Source organism: Bombina bombina, chromosome 1, assembly GCF_027579735.1.
Source record: "Bombina bombina isolate aBomBom1 chromosome 1, aBomBom1.pri, whole genome shotgun sequence".
Lineage (NCBI taxonomy): Eukaryota > Metazoa > Chordata > Amphibia > Anura > Bombinatoridae > Bombina > Bombina bombina.
In genome coordinates, this window is record NC_069499.1 from 1,448,525,517 (window position 1) to 1,448,550,028 (window position 24,512).

Genomic DNA, 24,512 nt, shown 5'->3' on the forward strand with positions numbered 1-24,512 from the left:
AATGGGGGGGGGGGGGTATACAGTGGTCCAGAGCCGCTCGAATAAGAATAGGGGAGTTTATTTATTTGTAGTGAGCAGTTGCAATTGGGCCAGTATAATAAATAGATATTTAGGTCTAGTGATATGGGGAATTACATATATATCTATAGACAGCAATACTCAGTATAATAGATGATCTTAGCAGAGGATTAGTACAAAACAATAGAGACAAGTATGCAAATAACAGTCCTATGTGAAAGTATAGACAACCAACCATGTAATAATAGTGTTATTCTCTCTAAGATAAAATGGTCATCAATGAGCCACAGGTGGTATCTATATGATCATTATGAAATAAATGTAAACAGCTACATTAAGATACAAACATTAAGCTTGTCTAGCAGGTAGTCTCAGTCCGTCCTCATTAGCTATATACTGTGTGAAGAGAGAATGTGTATAGTCTATCTGGCCTTTTGGGGGTGATCTGGTTAAATTGTTGCGCAACGGTTTGTGGAATAATACATAAACATATTTTGCTGGATAGAGGGATCTGAGTATATACACTTAAAAGTTACCATAGAGAACACTGTGGGTTAAGAAAGAAAAAAGAAAAAAAAAGAGAAAACAAAGAAATTGAGACCTCAAAATTGTAAATAATGTAGGTGAGAAAGTCTGCCAGAGAAAGTCTAAACAAAAAAAGAAACATCAGATTGAATGTGGCTTCTTTTCTAAAATGTGGATTTTAATGTCTTGGTGGCCTTATATTACTGGGAGGGGGATATTTCTTTACCATATAAGATGAGCTATGTGAATGAGGCTATGCCGTCCATGAAGCTTGTAGAGAGTAAAAGAGGGAAACTATAGAGGGCAAGCCTAGAATGATAGGAGGCACTGGGGGCATCGAGTAAGTGTATTCACATAAAATAAGCAAAGAAATGTAAGCCATAAACAGCACAGTGCTGAAGTAGAGAAAACTGTGTAACATAGGATGCAAAAACATTAATAGATCAACAGGATATGCATTAATAAAATGTCTGAGGGAGACATCTGTCCTTAGCATGAATCAAATATATCCGTTCAGGATCCAATAAACAACTCAAACTCAGGGGTCATCATTAGGACTTGCATACAAGTGACGTTGTGAATATATTGACCTGACTTGTATGGACTTTAATAAGTTTATTACTGCATTTACCCAATCCCTTTTCGAAAGGGAGTGTAGCTAAAGGGCTGCGTAATGGGGAGGCCTAGTGGAGGATTAAGCAGTTCCAGCGGGCATTTCAGGGCCAAGGGGATGGGGTAAGTGAACAAATTTAATGTCGGATCCGGCTTTATCTCCCACCCCAGAGGGAAAAGTTCCTGTTCGCTATGCTGCATCAAGCTTAATGGTGAGTTACAGGGATTAAAGTGCTAAGAATAATACTACTTAACACAACCTAGTTACCATGGGTCCCAGACCGCATGTTTTATTATTATACTTTGTCAGGGTAATCAGGCAGGCCATATAGACCTCCCCCGATAGGGGGAGTAAAAGGGATTAAAGTGCTAAGAATAGTACTACTTAACACAACCTTACCATGGGTCCCATAACGCATGTTTTATTATTATACTTTGTCAGGGTAATCAGGCAGGCCATAAAGACCTCCCCCGATAGGGGGAGTAAAAGGGATTAAAGTGCTATGAATAGTACTACTTAACACAACCTTACCATGGGTCCCAGGCCGCATGTCTTATTGTTATACTTTGTCAGGGTAATTATATATCATGCAGGCCATATAGACCTCCCCCGATATGGGGAGTAACAGGAATTAAACTGCTAAGAACAGTACTACTTAACACAACCTAGTTACCATGGTTCCCATCCCAGACTGCATGTCTTGTTGTTATACTTTGTCAGGGTAATCATGCAGGCCATATAGACCTCCTCCGATATGGGGAGTAACAGGTATTAAACTGCTAAGAACAGTACTACTTAACACAACCTAGTTACCATGGGTCCCAGACTGCATGTCTTGTTGTTATACTTTGTCAGGGAAATCATGCAGGCCATATAGACCTCCCCAGATATGGGGAGTTACAGGGATTAAAGTGCTAAGAATAGTACTACTTAACACAACCTAGTTACCATGGGTCCCAGACCACAGGTTTTGTTGTTATACTTTGTCAGGGTAATCATGCAGGCCATATAGACCTCCCCCGATAGGGGGAGTTACAGGGATTAAAGTGCTAAGAATAGTACTACTTAACACAACCTAGTTACCATGGGTCTCAGACCGGATGTTTTGTTGTTATACTTTGTCAGGGTAATCATGCAGGCCGTATAGACCTCCCCCGATATGGGGAGTAACAGGTATTAAACTGCTAAGAACAGTACTACTTAACACAACCTAGTTACTATGGGTCCCATCCCAGACCGCATGTCTTGTTGTTATACTTTGTCAGGGTAATCATGCAGGCCATATAGACCTCCCCCGATATGGGGAGTAACAGGTATTAAACTGCTAAGAACAGTACTACTTAACACAACCTATTTACCATGGGTCCCAGACCGTATGTCTTGTTGTTATACTTTGACAGGGTAATCATGCAGGCCATATAGACCTCCCCAGATAGGGGGAGTAACAGGTATTAAACTGCAAAGAACAGTACTACTTAACACAAACTAGTTAACATGGGTCCCAGACCGCATGTCTTGTTGTTATACTTTGTCAGGGTAATCATGCAGGCCATATAGACCTCCCCAGATAGGGGGAGTAACAGGTATTAAACTGCTAAGAACAGTACTACTTAACACAACCTAGTTACCATGGGTCCCAGACCGCATGTCTTGTTGTTATACTTTGTCAGGGTAATCATGCAGGCCATATAGACCTCCCCCGATATGGGGAGTAACAGGTATTAAACTGCTAAGAACAGTACTACTTAACACAACCTAGTTACCATGGGTCCCAGACCTTCTTGTTGTTATACTTTGACAGGGTAATCATGCAGGCCATATAGACCTCCCCAGATAGGGGGAGTAACAGGTATTAAACTACTAAGAACAGTACTACTTAACACAACCTAGATAACATGGGTCCCATCCCAGACTGCATGTCTTGTTGTTATACTTTGTCAGGGTAATCATGCAGGCCATATAGACCTCCCCCGATAGGGGGAGTTATAGGGATTAAAGTGCTAAGAATAGTACTACTGAACACAACCTAGTTACCATGGGTCTCAGACCGGATGTTTTGTTGTTATACTTTGTCAGGGTAATCATGCAGGCCATATAGACCTCCCCAGATAGGGGGAGTAACAGGTATTAAACTGCTAAGAACAGTACTACTTAACACAACCTAGTTACCATGGGTCGCAGACTGCATGTCTTGTTGTTATACTTTGTCAGGGTAATCATGCAGGCCATATAGACCTCCCCCGATATGGGGAGTTACAGGGATTAAAGTGCTAAGAATAGTACTACTTAACACAACCTAGTTACCATGGGTCCCAGACCGGATGTTTTGTTGTTATACTTTGTCAGGGTAATCATGCAGGCCATATAGACCTCCCCCGATATGGGGAGTAACAGGTATTAAACTGCTAAGAACAGTACTACTTAACACAACCTAGTTATCATGGGTCCCATCCCAGACCGCATATCTTGTTGTTATACTTTGTCAGGGTAATCATGCAGGCCATATAGACCTCCCCCGATATGGGGAGTAACAGGTATTAAACTGCTAAGAACAGTACTACTTAACACAACCTAGTTACCATGGGTCCCAGACCGCATGTCTTGTTGTTATACTTTGACAGGGTAATCATGCAGGCCATATAGACCTCCCCAGATAGGGGGAGTAACAGGTATTAAACTGCTAAGAACAGTACTACTTAACACAACCTAGTTACCATGGGTCCCAGACCGCATGTCTTGTTGTTATACTTTGTCAGGGTAATCATGCAGGCCATATAGACCTCCCCAGATAGGGGGAGTAACAGGTATTAAACTGCTAAGAACAGTACTACTTAACACAACCTAGTTAACATGGGTCCCAGACCGCATAGTTTGTTGTTATACTTTGTCAGGGTAATCATGCAGGCCATATAGACCTCCCCACGATAGGGGGAGTAACAGGTATTAAACTGCTAAGAACAGTACTACTTAACACAACCTAGTTACCATGGGTCCCAGACCGCATGTCTTGTTGTTATACTTTGTCAGGGTAATCATGCAGGCCATATAGACCTCCCCCGATATGGGGAGTAACAGGTATTAAACTGCTAAGAACAGTACTACTTAACACAACCTAGTTATCATGGGTCCCATCCCAGACCGCATGTCTTGTTGTTATACTTTGTCAGGGTAATCATGCAGGCCATATAGACCTCCCCCGATAGGGGGAGTAACAGGTATTAAACTGCTAAGAACAGTACTACTTAACACAACCTAGTTACCATGGGTCCCAGACCGCATGTCTTGTTGTTATACTTTGTCAGGGTAATCATGCAGGTCATATAGACCTCCCCCGATAGGGGGAGTAACAGGGATTAAAGTGCTAAGAATAGAACTACTTAACACAACCTAGTTACCATGGGTCCCAGCCCGCATGTTTTATTATTATACTTTGCCAGGGTAATCATGCAGGCCATATAGACCTCCCCCGATAGGGGGAGTAAAAGGGATTAAAGTGCTAAGAATAGTACTACTTAACACAACCTTACCATGGGTCCCAGCCGCATGTTTTATTATTATACTTTGTCAGGGTAATCAGGCAGGCCATATAGACCTCCCCCGATAGGGGGAATAAAAAGGATTAAAGTGCTATGAATAGTACTACTTAACACAACCTTACCATGGGTCCAAGACTGCATGTCTTATTGTTATACTTTGTCAGGGTAATTATATATCATGCAGGCCATATAGACCTCCCCCGATATGGGGAGTAACAGGTATTAAACTGCTAAGAACAGTACTACTTAACACAACCTAGTTACCATGGGTCCCATCCCAGACTGCATGTCTTGTTGTTATACTTTGTCAGGGTAATCATGCAGGCCATATAGACCTCCCCCGATATGGGGAGTAACAGGTATTAAACTGCTAAGAACAGTAATACTTAACACAACCTAGTTACCATGGGTCCCAGACCGCATGTCTTGTTGTTATACTTTGTCAGGGTAATCATGCAGGCCATATAGACCTCCCCAGATAGGGGGAGTAAAAGGTATTAAACTGCTAAGAACAGTACTACTTAACACAACCTAGTTACCATGGGTCGCAGACTGCATGTCTTGTTGTTATACTTTGTCAGGGTAATCATGCAGGCCATATAGACCTCCCCCGATATGGGGAGTTACAGGGATTAAAGTGCTAAGAATAGTACTACTTAACACAACCTAGTTACCATGGGTCCCAGACCGGATGTTTTGTTGTTATACTTTGTCAGGGTAATCATGCAGGCCATATAGACCTCCCCCGATATGGGGAGTAACAGGTATTAAACTGCTAAGAACAGTACTACTTAACACAACCTAGTTGTCATGGGTCCCATCCCAGACCGCAAGTCTTGTTGTTATACTTTGTCAGGGTAATCATGCAGGCCATATAGACCTCCCCCGATATGGGGAGTAACAGGTATTAAACTGCTAAGAACAGTACTACTTAACACAACCTAGTTACCATGGGTCCCAGACCGCATGTCTTGTTGTTATACTTTGACAGGGTAATCATGCAGGCCATATAGACCTCCCCAGATAGGGGGAGTAACAGGTATTAAACTGCTAAGAACAGTACAACTTAACACTACCTAGTTAACATGGGTCCCAGACCGCATGTCTTGTTGTTATACTTTGTCAGGGTAATCATGCAGGCCATATAGACCTCCCCAGATAGGGGGAGTAACAGGTATTAAACTGCTAAGAACAGTACTACTTAACACAACCTAGTTAACATGGGTCCCAGACCACAAGTTTTGTTGTTATACTTTGTCAGGGTAATCATGCAGGCCATATAGACCTCCCCAGATAGGGGGAGTAACAGGTATTAAACTGCTAAGAACAGTACTACATAACACAACCTAGTTACCATGGGTCCCAGACCGCATGTCTTGTTGTTATACTTTGTCAGGGTAATCATGCAGGTCATATAGACCTCCCCCGATAGGGGGAGTAACAGGGATTAAAGTGCTAAGAATAGAACTACTTAACACAACCTAGTTACCATGGGTCCCAGACCGCATGTTTTATTATTATACTTTGTCAGGGTAATCAGGCAGGCCATATAGACCTCCCCCGATAGGGGGAATAAAAAGGATTAAAGTGCTATGAATAGTACTACTTAACACAACCTTACCATGGGTCCAAGACTGCATGTCTTATTGTTATACTTTGTCAGGGTAATTATATATCATGCAGGCCATATAGACCTCCCCCGATATGGGGAGTAACAGGTATTAAACTGCTAAGAACAGTACTACTTAACACAACCTAGTTACCATGGGTCCCATCCCAGACTGCATGTCTTGTTGTTATACTTTGTCAGGGTAATCATGCAGGCCATATAGACCTCCCCCGATATGGGGAGTAACAGGTATTAAACTGCTAAGAACAGTACTACTTAACACAACCTAGTTACCATGGGTCCCAGACCGCTTGTCTTGTTGATATACTTTGTCAGGGTAATCATGCAGGCCATATAGACCTCCCTTGATAGGGGGAGTTACAGGGATTAAAGTTCTAAGAATAGTATTACTTTACACAACCTAGTTACCATGGGTCCCAGACCGAATGTCTTGTTGTTATACTTTGTCAGGGTAATCATGCAGGCCATATAGACCTCCCCCGATAGGGGGAGTAACATGGATTAAAGTGCTAAGAATAGTACTAATATAAACACAACCTAGTTACCATGGGTCCCAGACCGCATGTTTTGTTGTTATACTTTGTCAGGGTAATCATGCAGGCCATATAGACCTCCCCTGATAGGGGGAGTTACAGGGATTAAAGTTCTAAGAATAGTATTACTTTACACAACCTAGTTACCATGGGTCCCAGACCGCATGTCTTGTTGTTATACTTTGTCAGGGTAATCATGCAGGCCCTATAGACCTCCCCTGATAGGGGGAGTAACAGGTATTAGACTGTTATGAACAGTACTACTTAACACAACCTAGTTACCATGGGTCGCAGACCGCATGTCTTGTTGATATACTTTGTCAGGGTAATCATGCAGGCCATATAGACCTCCCCGATAGGGGGAGTAACATGGATTAAAGTGCTAAGAATAGTACTAATATAAACACAACCTAGTTACCATGGGTCCCAAACCGCATGTTTTGTTGTTATACTTTGTCAGGGTAATCATGCAGGCCATATAGACCGCCCACGATAGGGGGAGTTACAGGGATTAAAGTGCTAAGAATAGTACTACTTAACACAACCTTGTTACCATGGGTCCCAGACCGCATGTCTTGTTGTTATACTTTGTCAGGGTAATCATGCAGGCCATATAGACCTCCCCCGATAGGGGGAGTAACAGGTATTAAACTGATAAGAACAGTACTACTTAACACAACCTAGTTACCATGGGTCCCAGACCGGATGTTTTGTTGTTATAGTTTGTCAGGGTAATTATGCAGGCCATATAGACCTCCCCCGATATGGGGAGTAACAGGTATTAAACTGCTAAGAACAGTACTACTTAACACAACCTAGTTATCATGGGTCCCATCCCAGACCGCATGTCTTGTTGTTATACTTTGTCAGGGTAATCATGCAGGCCATATAGACCTCCCCCGATAGGGGGAGTAACAGGTATTAAACTGCTAAGAACAGTACTACTTAACACAACCTAGTTACCATGGGTCCCAGACCGCATGTCTTGTTGTTATACTTTGTCAGGGTAATCATGCAGGCCATATAGACCTCCCCCGATAGGGGGAGTAACAGGTATTAAACTGATAAGAACAGTACTACTTAACACAACCTAGTTACCATGGGTCCCAGACCGGATGTTTTGTTGTTATAGTTTGTCAGGGTAATCATGCAGGCCATATAGACCTCCCCCGATATGGGGAGTAACAGGTATTAAACTGCTAAGAACAGTACTACTTAACACAACCTAGTTATCATGGGTCCCATCCCAGACCGCATGTCTTGTTGTTATACTTTGTCAGGGTAATCATGCAGGCCATATAGACCTCCCCCGATAGGGGGGGGTAACAGGTATTAAACTGCTAAGAACAGTACTACTTAACACAACCTAGTTACCATGGGTCACAGACCGCATGTTTTATTATTATACTTTGCCAGGGTAATCATGCAGGCCATATAGACCTCCCCCGATAGGGGGAGTAAAAGGGATTAAAGTGCTAAGAATAGTACTACTTAACACAACCTTACCATGGGTCCCAGACCGCATGTTTTATTATTATACTTTGCCAGGGTAATCATGCAGGCCATATAGACCTCCCCCGATAAGGGGAGTAACAGGTATTAAACTGCTAAGAACAGTACTACTTAACACAACCTAGTTACCATGGGTCCCAGACCGCTTGTCTTGTTGATATACTTTGTCAGGGTAATCATGCAGGCCATATAGACCTTCCCCGATAGAGGGGGTAACATGGATTAAAGTGCTAAGAATTGTACTAATATAAGCACAACCTAGTAACCATGGGTCCCAGACCGCATATTTTGTTGTTATACTTTGTCAGGGTAATCATGCAGGCCATATAGACCTCCCCCGATAGGGGGAGTAACAGGTATTAAACTGATAAGAACAGTACTACTTAACACAACCTAGTTACCATGGGTCCCAGACCGGATGTTTTGTTGTTATAGTTTGTCAGGGTAATCATGCAGGCCATATAGACCTCCCCCGATATGGGGAGTAACAGGTATTAAACTGCTAAGAACAGTACTACTTAACACAACCTAGTTATCATGGGTCCCATCCCAGACCGCATGTCTTGTTGTTATACTTTGTCAGGGTAATCATGCAGGCCATATAGACCTCCCCCGATAGGGGGAGTAACAGGTATTAAACTGCTAAGAACAGTACTACTTAACACAACCTAGTTACCATGGGTCCCAGACCGCATGTCTTGTTGTTATACTTTGTCAGGGTAATCATGCAGGTCATATAGACCTCCCCCGATAGGGGGAGTAACAGGGATTAAAGTGCTAAGAATAGAACTACTTAACACAACCTAGTTACCATGGGTCCCAGCCCGCATGTTTTATTATTATACTTTGTCAGGGTAATCAGGCAGGCCATATAGACCTCCCCCGATAGGGGGAATAAAAAGGATTAAAGTGCTATGAATAGTACTACTTAACACAACCTTACCATGGGTCCAAGACTGCATGTCTTATTGTTATACTTTGTCAGGGTAATTATATATCATGCAGGCCATATAGACCTCCCCCGATATGGGGAGTAACAGGTATTAAACTGCTAAGAACAGTACTACTTAACACAACCTAGTTACCATGGGTCCCATCCCAGACTGCATGTCTTGTTGTTATACTTTGTCAGGGTAATCATGCAGGCCATATAGACCTCCCCCGATATGGGGAGTAACAGGTATTAAACTGCTAAGAACAGTACTACTTAACACAACCTAGTTACCATGGGTCCCAGACCGCATGTCTTGTTGTTATACTTTGTCAGGGTAATCATGCAGGCCATATAGACCTCCCCAGATAGGGGGAGTAAAAGGTATTAAACTGCTAAGAACAGTACTACTTAACACAACCTAGTTACCATGGGTCGCAGACTGCATGTCTTGTTGTTATACTTTGTCAGGGTAATCATGCAGGCCATATAGACCTCCCCCGATATGGGGAGTTACAGGGATTAAAGTGCTAAGAATAGTACTACTTAACACAACCTAGTTACCATGGGTCCCAGACCGGATGTTTTGTTGTTATACTTTGTCAGGGTAATCATGCAGGCCATATAGACCTCCCCCGATATGGGGAGTAACAGGTATTAAACTGCTAAGAACAGTACTACTTAACACAACCTAGTTGTCATGGGTCCCATCCCAGACCGCAAGTCTTGTTGTTATACTTTGTCAGGGTAATCATGCAGGCCATATAGACCTCCCCCGATATGGGGAGTAACAGGTATTAAACTGCTAAGAACAGTACTACTTAACACAACCTAGTTACCATGGGTCCCAGACCGCATGTCTTGTTGTTATACTTTGACAGGGTAATCATGCAGGCCATATAGACCTCCCCAGATAGGGGGAGTAACAGGTATTAAACTGCTAAGAACAGTACAACTTAACACTACCTAGTTAACATGGGTCCCAGACCGCATGTCTTGTTGTTATACTTTGTCAGGGTAATCATGCAGGCCATATAGACCTCCCCAGATAGGGGGAGTAACAGGTATTAAACTGCTAAGAACAGTACTACTTAACACAACCTAGTTAACATGGGTCCCAGACCACAAGTTTTGTTGTTATAGTTTGTCAGGATAATCATGCAGACCATATAGACCTCCCCAGATAGGGGGAGTAACAGGTATTAAACTGCTAAGAACAGTACTACTTAACACAACCTAGTTACCATGGGTCCCAGACCGGATGTTTTGTTGTTATAGTTTGTCAGGGTAATCATGCAGGCCATATAGACCTCCCCCGATATGGGGAGTAACAGGTATTAAACTGCTAAGAACAGTACTACTTAACACAACCTAGTTATCATGGGTCCCATCCCAGACCGCATGTCTTGTTGTTATACTTTGTCAGGGTAATCATGCAGGCCATATAGACCTCCCCCGATAGGGGGAGTAACAGGTATTAAACTGCTAAGAACAGTACTACTTAACACAACCTAGTTACCATGGGTCCCAGACCGCTTGTCTTGTTGATATACTTTGTCAGGGTAATCATGCAGGCCATATAGACCTTCCCCGATAGAGGGGGTAACATGGATTAAAGTGCTAAGAATTGTACTAATATAAGCACAACCTAGTAACCATGGGTCCCAGACCGCATATTTTGTTGTTATACTTTGTCAGGGTAATCATGCAGGCCATATAGACCTCCCCCGATAGGGGGAGTAACAGGTATTAAACTGATAAGAACAGTACTACTTAACACAACCTAGTTACCATGGGTCCCAGACCGGATGTTTTGTTGTTATAGTTTGTCAGGGTAATCATGCAGGCCATATAGACCTCCCCCGATATGGGGAGTAACAGGTATTAAACTGCTAAGAACAGTACTACTTAACACAACCTAGTTATCATGGGTCCCATCCCAGACCGCATGTCTTGTTGTTATACTTTGTCAGGGTAATCATGCAGGCCATATAGACCTCCCCCGATAGGGGGAGTAACAGGTATTAAACTGCTAAGAACAGTACTACTTAACACAACCTAGTTACCATGGGTCCCAGACCGCATGTCTTGTTGTTATACTTTGTCAGGGTAATCATGCAGGTCATATAGACCTCCCCCGATAGGGGGAGTAACAGGGATTAAAGTGCTAAGAATAGAACTACTTAACACAACCTAGTTACCATGGGTCCCAGCCCGCATGTTTTATTATTATACTTTGCCAGGGTAATCATGCAGGCCATATAGACCTCCCCCGATAGGGGGAGTAAAAGGGATTAAAGTGCTAAGAATAGTACTACTTAACACAACCTTACCATGGGTCCCAGCCGAAATGTTTTATTATTATACTTTGTCAGGGTAATCAGGCAGGCCATATAGACCTCCCCCGATAGGGGGAATAAAAAGGATTAAAGTGCTATGAATAGTACTACTTAACACAACCTTACCATGGGTCCAAGACTGCATGTCTTATTGTTATACTTTGTCAGGGTAATTATATATCATGCAGGCCATATAGACCTCCCCCGATATGGGGAGTAACAGGTATTAAACTGCTAAGAACAGTACTACTTAACACAACCTAGTTACCATGGGTCCCATCCCAGACTGCATGTCTTGTTGTTATACTTTGTCAGGGTAATCATGCAGGCCATATAGACCTCCCCCGATATGGGGAGTAACAGGTATTAAACTGCTAAGAACAGTACTACTTAACACAACCTAGTTACCATGGGTCCCAGACCGCATGTCTTGTTGTTATACTTTGTCAGGGTAATCATGCAGGCCATATAGACCTCCCCAGATAGGGGGAGTAAAAGGTATTAAACTGCTAAGAACAGTACTACTTAACACAACCTAGTTACCATGGGTCGCAGACTGCATGTCTTGTTGTTATACTTTGTCAGGGTAATCATGCAGGCCATATAGACCTCCCCCGATATGGGGAGTTACAGGGATTAAAGTGCTAAGAATAGTACTACTTAACACAACCTAGTTACCATGGGTCCCAGACCGGATGTTTTGTTGTTATACTTTGTCAGGGTAATCATGCAGGCCATATAGACCTCCCCCGATATGGGGAGTAACAGGTATTAAACTGCTAAGAACAGTACTACTTAACACAACCTAGTTGTCATGGGTCCCATCCCAGACCGCAAGTCTTGTTGTTATACTTTGTCAGGGTAATCATGCAGGCCATATAGACCTCCCCCGATATGGGGAGTAACAGGTATTAAACTGCTAAGAACAGTACTACTTAACACAACCTAGTTACCATGGGTCCCAGACCGCATGTCTTGTTGTTATACTTTGACAGGGTAATCATGCAGGCCATATAGACCTCCCCAGATAGGGGGAGTAACAGGTATTAAACTGCTAAGAACAGTACAACTTAACACTACCTAGTTAACATGGGTCCCAGACCGCATGTCTTGTTGTTATACTTTGTCAGGGTAATCATGCAGGCCATATAGACCTCCCCAGATAGGGGGAGTAACAGGTATTAAACTGCTAAGAACAGTACTACTTAACACAACCTAGTTAACATGGGTCCCAGACCACAAGTTTTGTTGTTATACTTTGTCAGGGTAATCATGCAGGCCATATAGACCTCCCCAGATAGGGGGAGTAACAGGTATTAAACTGCTAAGAACAGTACTACATAACACAACCTAGTTACCATGGGTCCCAGACCGCTTGTCTTGTTGATATACTTTGTCAGGGTAATCATGCAGGCCATATAGACCTCCCCCGATAGGGGGAGTAACAGGTATTAAACTGCTAAGAACAGTACTACTTAACACAACCTAGTTACCATGGGTCCCAGACCGCTTGTCTTGTTGATATACTTTGTCAGGGTAATCATGCAGGCCATATAGACCTCCCCTGATAGGGGGAGTTACAGGGATTAAAGTTCTAAGAATAGTATTACTTTACACAACCTAGTTACCATGGGTCCCAGACCGCATGTCTTGTTGTTATACTTTGTCAGGGTAATCATGCAGGCCATATAGACCTCCCCCGATAGGGGGAGTAACATGGATTAAAGTGCTAAAAATAGTACTAATATAAACACAACCTAGTTACCATGGGTCCCAGACCGCATGTTTTGTTGTTATACTTTGTCAGGGTAATCATGCAGGCCATATAGACCTCCCCTGATAGGGGGAGTTACAGGGATTAAAGTTCTAAGAATAGTATTACTTTACACAACCTAGTTACCATGGGTCCCAGACCGCATGTCTTGCTGTTATACTTTGTCAGGGTAATCATGCAGGCCATATAGACCTCCCCTGATAGGGGGAGTAACAGGTATTAGACTGTTATGAACAGTACTACTTAACACAACCTAGTTACCATGGGTCGCAGACCGCATGTCTTGTTGATATACTTTGTCAGGGTAATCATGCAGGCCATATAGACCTCCCCGATAGGGGGAGTAACATGGATTAAAGTGCTAAGAATAGTACTAATATAAACACAACCTAGCTACCATGGGTCCCAAACCGCATGTTTTGTTGTTATACTTTGTCAGGGTAATCATGCAGGCCATATAGACCGCCCACGATAGGGGGAGTTACAGGGATTAAAGTGCTAAGAATAGTACTACTTAACACAATCTTGTTACCATGGGTCCCAGACCGCATGTCTTGTTGTTATACTTTGTCAGGGTAATCATGCAGGCCATATAGACCTCCCCCGATAGGGGGAGTAACAGGTATTAAACTGTTAAGAACAGTACTACTTAACACAACCTAGTTACCATGGGTCCCAGAGCGCATGTTTTGTTGTTATACTTTGTCAGGGTAATCATGCAGGCCATATAGACCGCCCACGATAGGGGGAGTTACAGGGATTAAAGTGCTAAGAATAGTACTACTTAACACAACCTTTTTACCATGGGTCCCAGACCGCATGTCTTGTTGTTATACTTTGTCAGGGTAATCATGCAGGCCATATAGACCGCCCACGATAGGGGGAGTTACAGGGATTAAAGTGCTAAGAACAGTACTACTTAACACAACCTAGTTACCATGGATCCCAGACCGCTTGTCTTGTTGATATACTTTGTCAGGGTAATCATGCAGGCCATATAGACCTCCCCCGATAGAGGAGGTAACGTGGATTAAAGTGCTAAGAATTGTACTAATATAAGCACAACCTAGTAACCATGGATCCCAGACCGCTTGTCTTGTTGTTATACTTTGTCAGGGTAATCATGCAGGCCATATAGACCTCCCCCGATAGGGGGAGTAACAGGTATTAAACTGTTAAGAACAGTACTACTTAACACAACCTAGTTACCATGGGTCCCAGACCGCATGTCTTGTTGATATACTTTGTCAGGGTAATCATGCAGGCCATATAGACCTCCCCCAATAGGGGGTAACATGGATTAAAGTGCTAAGAATAGTACTAATATAAACACAACCTAGTTACCATGGGTCCCAGACCGCATGTTTTGTTGTTATACTTTGTCAGGGTAATCATGCAGGCCATATAGACCTCCCCTGATAGGGGGAGTTACAGGGATTAAAGTTCTAAGAATAGTATTACTTTACACAACCTAGTTACCATGGGTCCCAGACCGCATGTCTTGTTGTTATACTTTGTCAGGGTAATCATGCAGGCCATATAGACCTCCCCTGATAGGGGGAGTAACAGGTATTAGACTGTTATGAACAGTACTACTTAACACAACCTAGTTACCATGGGTCGCAGACCGCATGTCTTGTTGATATACTTTGTCAGGGTAATCATGCAGGCCATATAGACCTCCCCGATAGGGGGAGTAACATGGATTAAAGTGCTAAGAATAGTACTAATATAAACACAACCTAGTTACCATGGGTCCCAAACCGCATGTTTTGTTGTTATACTTTGTCAGGGTAATCATGCAGGCCATATAGACCGCCCACGATAGGGGGAGTTACAGGGATTAAAGTGCTAAGAATAGTACTACTTAACACAACCTTGTTACCATGGGTCCCAGACCGCATGTCTTGTTGTTATACTTTGTCAGGGTAATCATGCAGGCCATATAGACCTCCCCCGATAGGGGGAGTAACAGGTATTAAACTGTTAAGAACAGTACTACTTAACACAACCTAGTTACCATGGGTCCCAGAGCGCATGTTTTGTTGTTATACTTTGTCAGGGTAATCATGCAGGCCATATAGACCGCCCACGATAGGGGGAGTTACAGGGATTAAAGTGCTAAGAATAGTACTACTTAACACAACCTTTTTACCATGGGTCCCAGACCGCATGTCTTGTTGTTATACTTTGTCAGGGTAATCATGCAGGCCATATAGACCGCCCACGATAGGGGGAGTTACAGGGATTAAAGTGCTAAGAACAGTACTACTTAACACAACCTAGTTACCATGGATCCCAGACCGCTTGTCTTGTTGATATACTTTGTCAGGGTAATCATGCAGGCCATATAGACCTCCCCCGATAGAGGAGGTAACATGGATTAAAGTGCTAAGAATTGTACTAATATAAGCACAACCTAGTAACCATGGATCCCAGACCGCTTGTCTTGTTGTTATACTTTGTCAGGGTAATCATGCAGGCCATATAGACCTCCCCCGATAGGGGGAGTAACAGGTATTAAACTGTTAAGAACAGTACTACTTAACACAACCTAGTTACCATGGGTCCCAGACCGCATGTCTTGTTGATATACTTTGTCAGGGTAATCATGCAGGCCATATAGACCTCCCCCAATAGGGGGTAACATGGATTAAAGTGCTAAGAATTGTACTAATATAAGCACAACCTAGTAACCATGGGTCCCAGACCGCATATTTTGTTGTTATACTTTTTCAGGGTAATCATGCAGGCCATATAGACCGCCCAAGATAGGGGGAGTTACAGGGATTAAAGTGCTAAGAATAGTACTACTTAACACAACCTTGTTACCATGGGTCCCAGACCGGATGTCTTGTTATTATACTTTGTCAGGGTAATCATGCAGGCCATATAGACCCCCCCCCCGATAGGGGAAGTAACAGCGATTAAACTGCTAAGAACAGTACTACTTAACACAACCTAGTTACCATGGGTCCCAGACCGGATGTTTTGTTGTTATACTTTGTCAGGGTAATCATGCAGGCCATATAGACCGCCCACGATAGGGGGAGTTACAGGGATTAAAGTGCTAAGAATAGTACTACTTAACACAACCTTGTTACCATGGGTCCCAGACCGGATGTCTTGTTGTTATACTTTGTCAGGGTAATCATGCAGGCCATATAGACCTCCCCCGATAGGGGGAGTAACTGGTATTAAACTGCTAAGAACAGTACTACTTAACACAACCTAGTTACCATGGGTCCCAGACTGGATGTTTTGTTGTTATACTTTGTCAGGGTAATCATGCAGGCCATATAGACCTCCCACGATAGGGGGAGTTACAGGGATTAAAGTGCTAAGAATAGTACTACTTAACACAACCTTGTTACCATGGGTCCCAGACCGGATGTCTTGTTGTTATACTTTGTCAGGGTAATCATGCAGGCCATATAGACCTCCCCCGATAGGGGGAGTAACTGGTATTAAACTGCTAAGAACAGTACTACTTAACACAACCTAGTTACCATGGGTCCCAGACTGGATGTTTTGTTGTTATACTTTGTCAGGGTAATCATGCAGGCCATATAGACCGCCCACGATAGGGGGAGTTACAGGGATTAAAGTGCTAAGAATAGTACTACTTAACACAACCTTGTTACCATGGGTCCCAGACCGGATGTCTTGTTGTTATACTTTGTCAGGGTAATCATGCAGGCCATATAGACCTCCCCCGATAGGGGGAGTAACAGGGATTAAACTGCTAAGAACAGTACTACTTAACACAACCTAGTTACCATGGGTCCCAGACCGGATCTTTTGTTGTTATACTTTATCAGGGTAATCATGCAGGCCATATAGACCTCCCCCGATATGGGGAGTAACAGGTATTAAACTGCTAAGAACAGTACTACTTAACACAACCTAGTTATCATGGGTCCCATCCCAGACCGCATGTCTTGTTGTTATACTTTGTCAGGGTAATCATGCAGGCCATATAGACCTCCCCCGATAGGGGGAGTAACAGGTATTAAACTGCTAAGAACAGTACTACTTAACACAACCTAGTTACCATGGGTCCCAGAGCGCATGTTTTGTTGTTATACTTTGTCAGGGTAATCATGCAGGCCATATAGACCGCCCACGATAGGGGGAGTTACAGGGATTAAAGTGCTAAGAATAGTACTACTTAACACAACCTTTTTACCATGGGTCCCAGACCGCATGTCTTGTTGTTATACTTTGTCAGGGTAATCATGCAGGCCATATAGACCGCCCACGATAGGGGGAGTTACAGGGATTAAAGTGCTAAGAACAGTACTACTTAACACAACCTAGTTACCATGGATCCCAGACCGCTTGTCTTGTTGATATACTTTGTCAGGGTAATCATGCAGGCCATATAGACCTCCCCCGATAGAGGAGGTAACATGGATTAAAGTGCTAAGAATTGTACTAATATAAGCACAACCTAGTAACCATGGATCCCAGACCGCTTGTCTTGTTGTTATACTTTGTCAGGGTAATCATGCAGGCCATATAGACCTCCCCCGATAGGGGGAGTAACAGGTATTAAACTGTTAAGAACAGTACTACTTAACACAACATAGTTACCATGGGTCCCAGACCGCATGTCTTGTTCTTATACTTTGTCAGGGTAATCATGCAGGCCATATAGACCTCCCCCAATAGGGGGTAACATGGATTAAAGTGCTAAGAATTGTACTAATATAAGCACAACCTAGTAACCATGGGTCCCAGACCGCATATTTTGTTGTTATACTTTTTCAGGGTAATCATGCAGGCCATATAGACCGCCCAAGATAGGGGGAGTTACAGGGATTAAAGTGCTAAGAATAGTACTACTTAACACAACCTTGTTACCATGGGTCCCAGACCGGATGTCTTGTTATTATACTTTGTCAGGGTAATCATGCAGGCCATATAGACCCCCCCCCCGATAGGGGAAGTAACAGCGATTAAACTGCTAAGAACAGTACTACTTAACACAACCTAGTTACCATGGGTCCCAGACCGGATGTTTTGTTGTTATACTTTGTCAGGGTAATCATGCAGGCCATATAGACCGCCCACGATAGGGGGAGTTACAGGGATTAAAGTGCTAAGAATAGTACTACTTAACACAACCTTGTTACCATGGGTCCCAGACCGGATGTTTTGTTGTTATACTTTGTCAGGGTAATCATGCAGGCCATATAGACCTCCCCCGATAGGGGGAGTAACTGGTATTAAACTGCTAAGAACAGTACTACTTAACACAGTTACCATGGGTCCCAGACTGGATGTTTTGTTGTTATACTTTGTCAGGGTAATCATGCAGGCCATATAGACCGCCCACGATAGGGGGAGTTACAGGGATTAAAGTGCTAAGAATAGTACTACTTAACACAACCTTGTTACCATGGGTCCCAGACCGGATGTCTTGTTGTTATACTTTGTCAGGGTAATCATGCAGGCCATATAGACCTCCCCCGATAGGGGGAGTAACAGGGATTAAACTGCTAAGAACAGTACTACTTAACACAACCTAGTTACCATGGGTCCCAGACCGGATCTTTTGTTGTTATACTTTATCAGGGTAATCATGCAGGCCATATAGACCTCCCCCGATATGGGGAGTAACAGGTATTAAACTGCTAAGAACAGTACTACTTAACACAACCTAGTTATCATGGGTCCCATCCCAGACCGCATGTCTTGTTGTTATACTTTGTCAGGGTAATCATGCAGGCCATATAGACCTCCCCCGATAGGGGGAGTAACAGGTATTAAACTGCTAAGAACAGTACTTCTTAACACAACCTAGTTACCATGGGTCCCAGACCGCATGTCTTGTTGTTATACTTTGTCAGGGTAATCATGCAGGTCATATAGACCTCCCCCGATAGGGGGAGTAACAGGGATTAAAGTACTAAGAATAGAACTACTTAACACAACCTTGTTACCATGGGTCCCAGACCGCATGTTTTATTATTATACTTTGTCATGGTAATTGTATATCTATCAAATCTATCTATTTATCTTCTATCGATTCTATCTAACTGTCAATCTATGTATATCTATCTATCTATCAAATCTATCTATCTCGTTGCCGGACTGATTTTAGACAGCCACTTGTGTTTAGGCCAAATTTGAAGTAGGAGGACAGACCAATCATCTTCTTCCATCTCCCTGTTCCAAAAATGCAGGCCATATAGACCTCCCCCGATAGGGGGAGTAACAGGTAGTAAACTGCTAAGAATAGTACTACTTAACACACCACGGGTCCAAGACCGCATGTCTTATTGTTATACTCTGTCAGGGAAATTATATATCTATCAAATCTATCTATTTATCAATCGTATCTATCAAATATACATTGCATCTATTGATCTATGTAATTTGTATTGATCATATGTATATTGCATCTATTGATCTATGTAATCTATGTATCTATCAAATCTATCTATCTTGTGGTTGTGCAAATGATTTGTTTGCGGTGCGTTACACGGGGAGTTTGGTCTGTCACTGTGAAGCGGGCGTAACCCTTACACTACCTGATCAATACAACATCATACCTGATGTTTTAAAACATGTTATTCAAAAAAAAATTAGGAATGTTAGGTGATTAAGGCCCTTTATGGGTTAAAACCAGACTCTGCATCAACTATGTAATTTTCCGTGGGAGTTTTGCCATGGATCCCCCTCCGGCATGCCACAGTCCAGGTGTTAGTCCCCTTGAAACAACTTTTCCATCACTATTGTGGCCAGAAAGAGTCCTTGTGGGTTTTAAAGTTCGCCTGCCTATTGAAGTCAATGGCAGTCCGCCGTTCGCGAACCGAAATTTTAAGGTTCGCTACATCACTAGTCTTTAATAGTATTATGGATGATAGGTGAACACTTTCAACGCGTTTCTCCCCTCACTTGGGGCATTTTCAAGAAGTGTTGCCTGTTCACATATGGGCTCTTATATACCCCTTCCTGTTACTATTTCATTGGTCAGTGTGGTTGGGGTGTATGTCTAGGATCTTATCTAATTTAAGGTGGTATGTACCAATTGTCCATAGTCATATTCATAGTCCATAGATGGTATATAAAAATGATACGACACTCTCCATTATGGCTGATACAAAAAATATAAAAAAATATAAAAAAATACATAAATAAGTAGTTACATGTTAGATGAGATATCCTCACTACGAGTGTAAGTCAAGATGTTAATTACCCCCTCATTCATACATAAAGGGGGTAATGTCTAATTCGGAGTTAAGACCAAATGGGTGCAGGGTCTTCATGTTATATATTAGTTCAGCTTCTTTTTTAAGCAGCTTCGTCTCAAAATTCCCCCCTCTCCATTCTGGTCTTACTTTTACTATACCTCAAAATGATTGATCTTTTAGTCTATTATTATGAGTTTCTCTAAAGTGCCTGTATAGATGTGTATCCATGTTGCCTTTTTCAATTAAACAGAGGTGTTCTCTTATTCTTTCTCTCAATGTTCTTGAGGTCTCTCCTAAGTATTGCTTTTTACAGCTACACTGTATCAAATAAATAATCCCTTTATCAGTACATCTTATTGTGTCTCTTATATGGAATGTCTTCCCTGTTTGAGTTGATGTGTATTGCTTTATTTTATTACTATAGTTGCATGCCCTGCAGCAGTGGCAGGGAAAAAAACATTTTATTATATTTCCCAATAAATCTTGTTCTTTTGGCTGTGTTTTGGATTTAACTTCACTAGGTACTAGTATTGTCTTCAAATTTCTTGATTTTCTATAGACGAATTTTGGATTTATAGATATCTTGTCTCCTATAATAGGGTCTTCTCTAATATGATGCCAATGTTTTCTAACTATTTTTTCAATTCTCTTATATTCCCCATTATAATTTGTAATAAATGGTACTGATATTTCATTTGTCTCATTAGTTACCAAATTTGTTTTATCTTTGTATTTGAGTAGTAGTTGTCTGTCTATTTGTTTAATTTCTTCATAATTATCTCTAATATGTTTCTCTTCATAGCCTTTATCTCCAAATTTTTTACTTAGAATTTGAGCATGTTCTTCATAATCTACTAGGTTTGAACAGTTCTTTCTTATTCTCAAGAATTGTGCTCGAAGGAAGTTGTTTATCCATCTAGAAAGGTGACAGCTTTCTGCATGAATAAAGTTATTAGAGTAAACTTTTTTGAAAAATGTTTTTGTGGTAAATTTGTTTGTTTCGAGTTCTATATCTAGGTCTATGAATGAAATCCTTTCTTTACTCAGTTCCTAGGTAAACTGTAGGCCCCTGTCATTTATATTCATTGCTGTAAAGAAGTCTATAAGTGTTTTGTTATCCCCTTTCCAGATGATCAGGATGTCATCTATGTACCGCTTATAGGCTACCAGGTTCTGCGCCAAGCTACTTGAGCCTAGGAAATCTGATTCCCAATCTCCCATAAAGAGGTTTGCATAGCTTGACGCAAACCTGGTGCCCATAGCGGTCCCTTTGACTTGTACATACATCTTATTGTTAAATGCAAAGGTGTTATTCTCTAAGATAAATCTTATGCCATCTATTATAAATTCTCTTTGTTCTTTATTAATTTCATCATCTTTTGACAGAAAATTGATGACCGCTTTTATACCTAGATCATGTGCAATGTTTGTATATAGAGACGTCACATCACAAGTTGCCAAGATTATCTCGCCAGACTGAAGTAAAAAGGTGTGTCGTTGTGTACTTAATTTGCATATATTACCCAGAATCCTTTGCTGCATTGGAAACAGTGTAATTCAGAGGTTTTCTGTGGGAAAACAAGCCTCTGGGCCTGTCTAGATTTGTTAATGAACTACAATGAGTTATTTTTTCTATATTTTGTGCGTAGTGGAGGATTTTAAACTCACCTTTTATCTCCCCCTAATTTAAAATGTTGTTGTATTCTGCCCGGAATCAACTTCACCCAGCAGTGATTCTAATCTTCTCCCAGCTGATGAGTGGCAAAAACCACAAAACAGTCTGTCCTGGGATGGTTATGAATCACTGCACTAACCCTAGCTAAGTTTATAAGCTGTGTGAACAGCGATACTTTGGCATAAAGGGAACCTGCTGAAAAGCAGACTGAAGTAAAAAGGTGTGTCATTGTGTACTTAATTTGCATATCTTACCCAGCATCCTTTGCTGCATTGGAAACAGTGTAATTCAGAGGTTTTCTGTGGGAAAACAAGCCTCTGGGCCTGTCTAGATTTGATAATGAACTATACAATGAGTTATTTTTTCTATATTTTGTGCGTAGTGGAGGATTTTAAACTTACCTTTTATCTACCCCTAATTTAAAATGTTGTTGTATTCTGCCCGGAATCAACTTCACCCAGCAGTGATTCTAACCTTCTCCCAGCTGATGAGTGGCAAAAACCACGAAACAGTCTGTCCGGGGATGGTTATGAATCACTGCACTAACCCTAGCTAAGTTTATAAGCTGTGTGAACAGCGATACTTATGCGTAAAGGGAACCTGCTGAAAAGCAGACTGAAGTAAAAAGGTGTGTCATTGTGTACTTAATTTGCATATCTTACCCAGAATCCTTTGCTGCATTGGAAACAGTGTAATTCAGAGGTTTTCTGTGGGAAAACAAGCCTCTGGGCCTGTCTAGATTTGTTAATGAACTACACAATGAGTTATATATATATATATATATATATATATATATATATATATATATATATATATATATATATATATATATATATATATATATATATATGTATTTGTGTATGTGTAATATCTATGTATCTATATATAATATACCCTGAAAAATTACCTGGCTCCTAGATTTTTGGGCTGGCTCCTAGATTTTAAATATATTTGTCAAGCACTGGGTTAGGCTATACTTCGTAAGGAAAAACAGTCATTTGCTTTTGTACATCTGTACTGTTTATAATAAGTCAAATGCTTTATTTTCTGTGCTGCTGTTTCCCACGTACATCTTGTTGATTAATCTATTATTCCTTGCAATTTTGAGTTCCGGCTATGACAGGAGGTTACTACTCCTTCAGTAATTGTAATTATTTATTGTAATATGCTATTAGCTCAGACAAATTAACTGCAGCACTGTATTGCTGGTGATTTTTTGTGTGAATTATATTTAATATAGCCATGACATCTACATATTTGAATGTATAAAACAGGTTATAAAATCTGTTTCTAATTAAAAAAAAATAGTATTTCAGAGAAAGTGGGATGAGCTAGCTTGTTATCACAGTTAAATATGTATGCAAGAGAGTGTTAAAACCCAGAGAAGTGCTTTATTCCAAATCCTATTTTGAGAAAGTGGTAACACCTCTCAGCATATCACACAATATGTTCATGTAAGGACACAGGACAGGCCATAAGGGGTTGGGTTCTGTGCTTGCCATGAATGGAGTCTGTTCTATCCAGGGGCTTGCCTAGACCAGATGGGCCAGACTACACTTGGGTGAAACCTTGTGGTCCTTAATAGATACATAGAATATAAACCAAAATAAATAAATGTATATACAGATCTATCTTTATCTATCTATATGGGTTGTTTATGTTTAGTGCCTTGTGTACTTATTGCAAGATAACATAACAGGTTGATAGCACTATTATGTGTTTAATGTGGTCAAGACTCTTCCTTGTACTGTTTACACCAAATAGAAACATGTTATTAGGAATTATTATTTTTCTGTAGCAAGTATCTGTACATAGCTTACACATATAGATATAACATATAAAGGCTATAACGTAAATACCATTTTAGACAACTATACTTACATTATCAAATGTGCTTCTTTCTCTTTGTATCCTTTGTTTAAGGAGCAGCAATTCACTACTGTAAACTCGATGAAAACATTGGGGGAGCCAATGACGATAGGCATATATGCACAGCCACCAATCAGCACATAGGTTCCAGCACTGCACTTCTGATGCTTCTCAGCCTTTTCAAAAAAGCATACCAAAAAGAACAAATCAAATTAGATAATAGATGTAAATTATAAATGTTTTTAAAATTGCATGCTCTATCTAAAACATGAAAGTTTAATTTTGACATTATTATGTTGAAAAAAGAAATATGTATCAAATTCACATTATTTTGGGGGGTTCCTTCTTAGATTCT

At 41.5% G+C, this 24,512-nt stretch overlaps 1 protein-coding gene across 1 annotated transcript in view; it reads right to left on the reverse strand.

The window, feature by feature from the left end:
* LOC128652662 (uncharacterized) overlaps positions 1 to 24,305 on the reverse strand; it is a 76,440-nt gene extending 52,135 nt beyond the window's left edge. Inside the window, exon 1 of the mRNA XM_053705597.1 lies at positions 24,170 to 24,305. The gene's annotated coding sequence lies outside the window, so the exon portion shown is untranslated. The remainder of the gene's footprint in view (positions 1 to 24,169) is intronic.
* Positions 24,306 to 24,512: the final 207 nt, after the last annotated feature.